General features: G+C 40.8%; 1 protein-coding gene and 1 long non-coding RNA gene across 2 annotated transcripts in view; one reads left to right on the top strand and one right to left on the bottom strand.

Annotated features, from left to right (window-relative positions):
- LOC138055283 (uncharacterized) overlaps positions 1–5,785 on the top strand; it is a 361,306-nt gene that overhangs the window by 348,530 nt on the left and 6,991 nt on the right. The window lies entirely within an intron of this gene.
- Positions 1,208–4,760, bottom strand: LOC138057343 (uncharacterized). The gene is made up of 2 exons (XR_011133643.1): positions 3,916–4,760; positions 1,208–2,254 (listed from the first exon to the last, which is right to left on the bottom strand). It is a non-coding gene; the product is annotated as an uncharacterized lncRNA (long non-coding RNA).

The raw sequence follows: 5,785 nt of genomic DNA, 5'->3' as shown, positions 1-5,785 counted from the left end.
TCTAAAATAGTTACCAGACTTTTACACACAAACAATTCGAAACTAGGCTATTTATCGTTGCTTTAATCCTAAACTCCAAGTGAAAGGAGGGATTTCACGAAATACAAAGAAAATTAATGCGACAGTGGGCGAACCTCTGTTACCTGAAACATAGCATGTAAAAGTGGCTTGATATTATTTTTTATCCCTTCAATTATTCGAAAACGGAAAGCCTGTTTTTTTCAGCAAAGGTACTGCAGCTAAGCCGCTTAAAAAAAGGGAAGACAGAAAGAAAGAAAAAGGAAAGTATATTCTAAAGGTATAGTGACGTGCTACCAAAAAAAAAAATGTGACTAGAGCCAAAAAGGAAAGCAACTGTCCAAAAAATAAATAAAATAAATAAGCAAGCCTTTTGTAAGAAAAAATTCCAGGAGGAAGAGATGAGATGACAAAGAAACAAATAAAACAAAGAAACTCATTATTTCGAATTATTAATGCATACTGGCATGAAATTAGGTCTCAATTCAATCGATTCAACTAAAAAAGGGTAGTAAAAGGTTCTTTCGCTTTAAATAATCGTAAAGCGACCAAAATGATAAAAAGCAAGAAAAAACAACAAAAACAAAACAACAAATAAGAAAACCGCGGCTACTTGTGTAACAAAGAGACTGTCACCATATAGTACAATACCAGACAAACCTAGTCGGAACACTTAGGGAATGGTCCACAATCATCTTGTTTCAAGATCGTAGCTTATACCACATCCCCCTCTCCCCAATTCAATGTTGTGTGAGAATTTTAAAATTAGACGAGAGGTACTACTTACCTTGAGGTGTAATTGTAATTCTCTGAAGATACACGGAGCATTATGGGATAACTGTGCATTCCTCTTCAGTACTTGAGGTCAGCGGTCACACTTCAAAGCAACCATGGTCATGCAAATGCACCATATATAAGCAGCCTAACGCGTGACACAAATCCATTCTCCTGGAGTGCAGACTGGCTGAGGTCCCCAACACAAAGGGTGGGATAGGCATAAGCCAACACAGAAGGGTGGGAAGCATTATCCCATAATGCTCCGTGTATCTTCAGAGAATTACAATTACACCTCAAGGTAAGTACCTCTCGTCTAATTTTAAAATTCTCTTTCGATACACTCCGCATTATGGGATAACTGTGCGATTTTAAAGAACCGAAGCCAGGGGAAAAAACAAAAAAATATGTGATATGATAGAAATGAGTGCTTTAATTGTAGACTTGATACAATGGTCTGTACATAAATAAACGTTACTGAATATCTATGATAATACCAATCTGCCTGCTAATGAAGAGGGATTGGTGTTATAGACATTGCAATTATAGAAACGATTAAATGTGCGTTCTGATGACCAGTCTGCCATCTTCATAATTTCAGCTAAAGATGCGCCCCTTTAATACAATGCAGATGTAGATGTACCCCTTACACTATGTGGTTAGAATAAACTAGTGTCAATGCCTGAATCAGTCATAACAGTCTAAATCCATCTACCTAAAGTAGATAAGGAAACAGGCTCGTGTGGTTTAACATGAGAAATGAACAACTGAGATACAGTCTGCTCCCCTGACTTGCGCAGGTGTTGCGTACAATTAATACAAAATGTAACAGTGTCTGTTTAGGGCAGAGACTGAGGTTAGTGGGTAAGGATGGAATGGAAACTTCTAAAGGTTTCTTCCCAGGACGAGAAGTCTTTGTTCTGGAAGCTATGACAAATTTGATCTCATCCTCATAAATAGACATATTGTCTAAGTCCAATGAGCACAAAGTGTGTCTTCTCTGGGCCGATACCAAGGAACAAAGTGTCACAGTTCTCAAAGTACTATAGCTCTTACCCTGATGGAATTGTTCAGCCAAGAAATTAACTAAATGGACTGCATTACCCTGAAGGGGATTGATGTGCCTCTGATCACACCAGCTACTCCAAGTCTTCCATACAGGCTTGTACTGTTTCTCAGTCCCTTTGGTCCATGAGGCACAGATGAGTTCAGTAGCCTGTGTCGAAAGTCCACCTGCCTGCAGCTGTTGGCTGATAAGATCCATGCGGCAAGTTGGAGTCTGTCGTGCAGAGGATGAAGCTTGTTGGAGTGAGCCAGGTGTAAGAGGTGCGGGTCTTGAGGTAGAAGTATTGGTGTCCTGTATGACGTTCTCAGAAGGAGGGGGTACCAGCTTTGCGTTGGCCATACTGGTGCAATTAGGAGAAACTGGTCCACATGCTCTCTTTCCATCTTTTCTAGCACTCTAGGGATTAGACAGAAAGGAGGAAAAGCATAGCATTTAAATGGTGTCCATAAAGTACTAAATGCATCTACAGCATAGCAGTTAGGTTCTGGATGCCAAGATATAAAAACTGGTAATTGCTTGTTAAGCCTACTGGCAAACAGATCAATGTCTGGTTTGAAAACCAAAGAGGACAAACGCTGGAAGACTGAACAATTTAGTGCCCATTCTAGCTTGTCAGAATTTTGCCTGGACATGACATCTGCTACTGTATTGTCAACTCCCGGAATAGATACTGCAGAAATGTGAATCTTCCTAGATATACACCAGTCCCAAATAGTTCTAGACAAAGTATTTAAAGAAGGGGACCTTATGTTGCCAAAATTATTGATACAAGCTACTGCAGTTGAATTATCCACTTTCAGTCTGATGTGTGCAGCAGACTTATTCTGCGGAACAAATGACTGAAGTGCGTAAAAAGCAGCTAGTAACTCAAGGTGATTGATGTGAAGATCAATTTCTGACCGAGACCATGGCCCACCTGTAGCAACACCGTTACAGTGGGCCCCCCAACCAGTATTACTAGCATCACTTTCAATGAACAAAGAAATAGGCATTTCATGCAAACATTTGCCATTGTATTGGTCTAAATTGTCAATGACCCATGCAAGATCTAGCTTTGCTTGATCACTGAGGGTAACAGTATCATCAAACGAAGCCCCCAGGTGGAGTTGATGGGACTTACAAAACTCAATTGATTTGTAATACAGCTCAAGATAGTTAATAGCAGGGAAGGCTGACACCAAGAGGCCTGTAACATGAGCTACATCCGATAAGGAGGCTACCTTTTGCTTCAAAAGGGACTGGCAGGCATTCTTGATTTTAAGAACCTTATGGTCTGGCAAAATCAATAGCATTTTTTGAGAATTGACTATAAAACCAAGAAAGATCAGAGACTGACTTGGTTCTAAGTTAGACTTTCCAGTATTGACAATAAAACCTAAATCTGTCAAAAGATTCTTTAGAAAGGAGACATGTTCTAAACATTCCTGATGATTATGTCCAATGATGAGAATATCATCAATGAAGCTAACTAATCTGACACCATGATACCTTGCATGTGCTGTGACTGGTTTAAGAAGCTTAGTAAACACTCGCGGTGCTAGGCTGTAACCAAAAGGCAAGCATGCAAACTGGAAAATTTGATTATTCCAAAAAAACCTAAGATATTTTCTATGAGGTTGCCAGATAGGTATGCTGAAATACGCATCCTTGAGGTCAATAGAAGCTAGATAATCTCCTGGTTTAATAAGGTTTTTGACCATATCAATGTTCTCCATTTTGAAATGAATCTTCTCTACAAATTCATTTAGGGGCTTGAGATTTATGACAGGCCTAAGGTCACCTGTTTTCTTAGGGACCAGAAACATATTAGAAATAAACTGGTCTTTGCAGTATGGTGCCTGCTCTATTGCCCCTTTGTGCAGAAGCTTATGAAGCTCCTGGTCAATAATCTCCTTATCTGCTACAGATAGAATTGGAGGATTAGGAAGTTTTGTTTGTACAGGTTTAGTACAAAATTCCAAATGGTACCCTGATACTGCTTCAAGTACCCAGGGGTCACTAGTAATAGATCTCCAGCTAATGAGAAAATTTGCCAGGTTTCCAGCATAAGCACCTACCTCTACTGGGAGGAGTGCTGCTTTGTAGCTGTCAAGGAATGTGGGTTGCTCTTGGGATCCCTCCTGTAGTGAGTGGTGTTGCTGCGATTCCTTGAGCCTAAAAAATATACTTTTCGGCCTTGACCCTGGTTGAAGCTAGAACCCCGACCAGATGTATTTCTTTATCTCCACGCCTTGTTCCAGGAGAGGTCTGACTAGGGCCGAGTTTCTTCGCCATTTTGTTCACCTCCGCAATTTCTTTGATCTGTTTAGGCAGCTCATCTCCAAAAAGCCATTTCCCAGGAGGAGTATTCTTGCTGCATAAAGAGCGGTAGCTGGGATTCACGAATTCTCTCATTGTTTCCCTTCTTACAAGGGAAAGTCTGAATGATGCATTGCAAAGTAATGTAATAGCATCAACGAGAGGAGTAATGAAGGAGTCGGGCTTCAATTCCGACTTGGTCTTTTGAGCGTTCAAGATCTTTTCTACTAACTCAATAACTGGCTGTACTCCCTTGGTAATACCTCTCTGGGCCTCTTGCAGTGCAAGATCCTTGGTCCTTGCCTGCCTGGCTAACTCAAACCAGAATTCAAGGTTGACCTTTGGTACACACAAGAAATCACAATTTTCGGGTGCTTTGTACTTAGCCTCAATTTCCTTCAGCTTGGAATCCAATGCTTTTTTCGTACAAGCCTCATTTACTCTTAAGGCTAAGACCTCACTCACTTTGGGACCTTTCGCATCCGAGTCATCAAAGATTGATGGCAGGTCCAGCTCTGCTGCTTCAGCAGTTGTATCAGTACATGAAATGGGTTGTGAGGGGTCGAAAGAGCCAGCATCAGTCACGCTGGCGACACGTGTAGGTTGTGACTGGTCAACTTCGTTTGGCCAGGTTAACAACTAAAGGTTCAGAAGCTGGCCTTTTGGAAGCTGTTACTTGGGAGATAAGAGACTTCATTGACTCCATTGACGAAAACAGTTCGTGCAACCCCAACTGGCTTTTAAGGTCTTCAATATCAACCTCAAAATCGTCGATGTTGTCATTCGCTTCGAGTTTCTCGCCCGCTTCGGGCATGTTCACATCGCTCGCTTCGAGCGTAGATATATTTGTAGACTCGTTGAGTGCCTTGTCCATTTCGGTAGTTGGAAATAAATCCCCTCTAAATTAGTACCGTAACCGCCGACAAGAAATCACGAAAAGGAGAATGAATTTGTGTCACGCGTTAGGCTGCTTATATATGGTGCATTTGCATGACAATGGTTGCTTTGAAGTGTGACCGCTGACCTCAAGTACTGAAGAGGAATGCACAGTTATCCCATAATGCGGAGTGTATCGAAAGAGAATTTTTCGGGCGACTGCTAGTAGTTGTAAAAATCAATATTGTTGGAGGAGGGAAACGGAGATGGGTGTTCTATCAACTGTGACGAGTATTGTAGGTAAGTTAATAAACCTTTTTTTGATATATTAAAATTCAGCTAAAAAAAAAAAAGTTTAGAGGACAATTACAAAGGAAACTGGATGATATGTGAATTTTTCACATTCATTACAACCTGATTCTTTTGTTTTTGTCCTCACTGCCTCAAAATCAAGCTGAATATTTCGTATTTCGAAAGTGGCCTATTCTTGGTTTTCACATGACGTCACGACCGCCATGTTGGTGCCCAAAACAAAGAAAAGGCGGCCATGTTGGTGCCCCGACCAAATCCTCGGGGAATTTAACTCTATTATTATGCAAACGCTTCCTTTTGTTTTCGTTGAAAAACATGGCTGTTGATCACGTGAGTGAAAACCAGCAATTTGAATGCAGGTTACGCTCAGGCCTCTCCATAATTACGGAAAATAACATTTTACACAATGAGACAAGATTTTTTCAACAGCTCATAACTCGA

The sequence above is a fragment of the Montipora capricornis genome, chromosome 7 (genome assembly GCF_036669925.1).
Source record: "Montipora capricornis isolate CH-2021 chromosome 7, ASM3666992v2, whole genome shotgun sequence".
Lineage (NCBI taxonomy): Eukaryota > Metazoa > Cnidaria > Anthozoa > Scleractinia > Acroporidae > Montipora > Montipora capricornis.
This window is presented reverse-complemented; position numbering and strand designations above follow the sequence as displayed.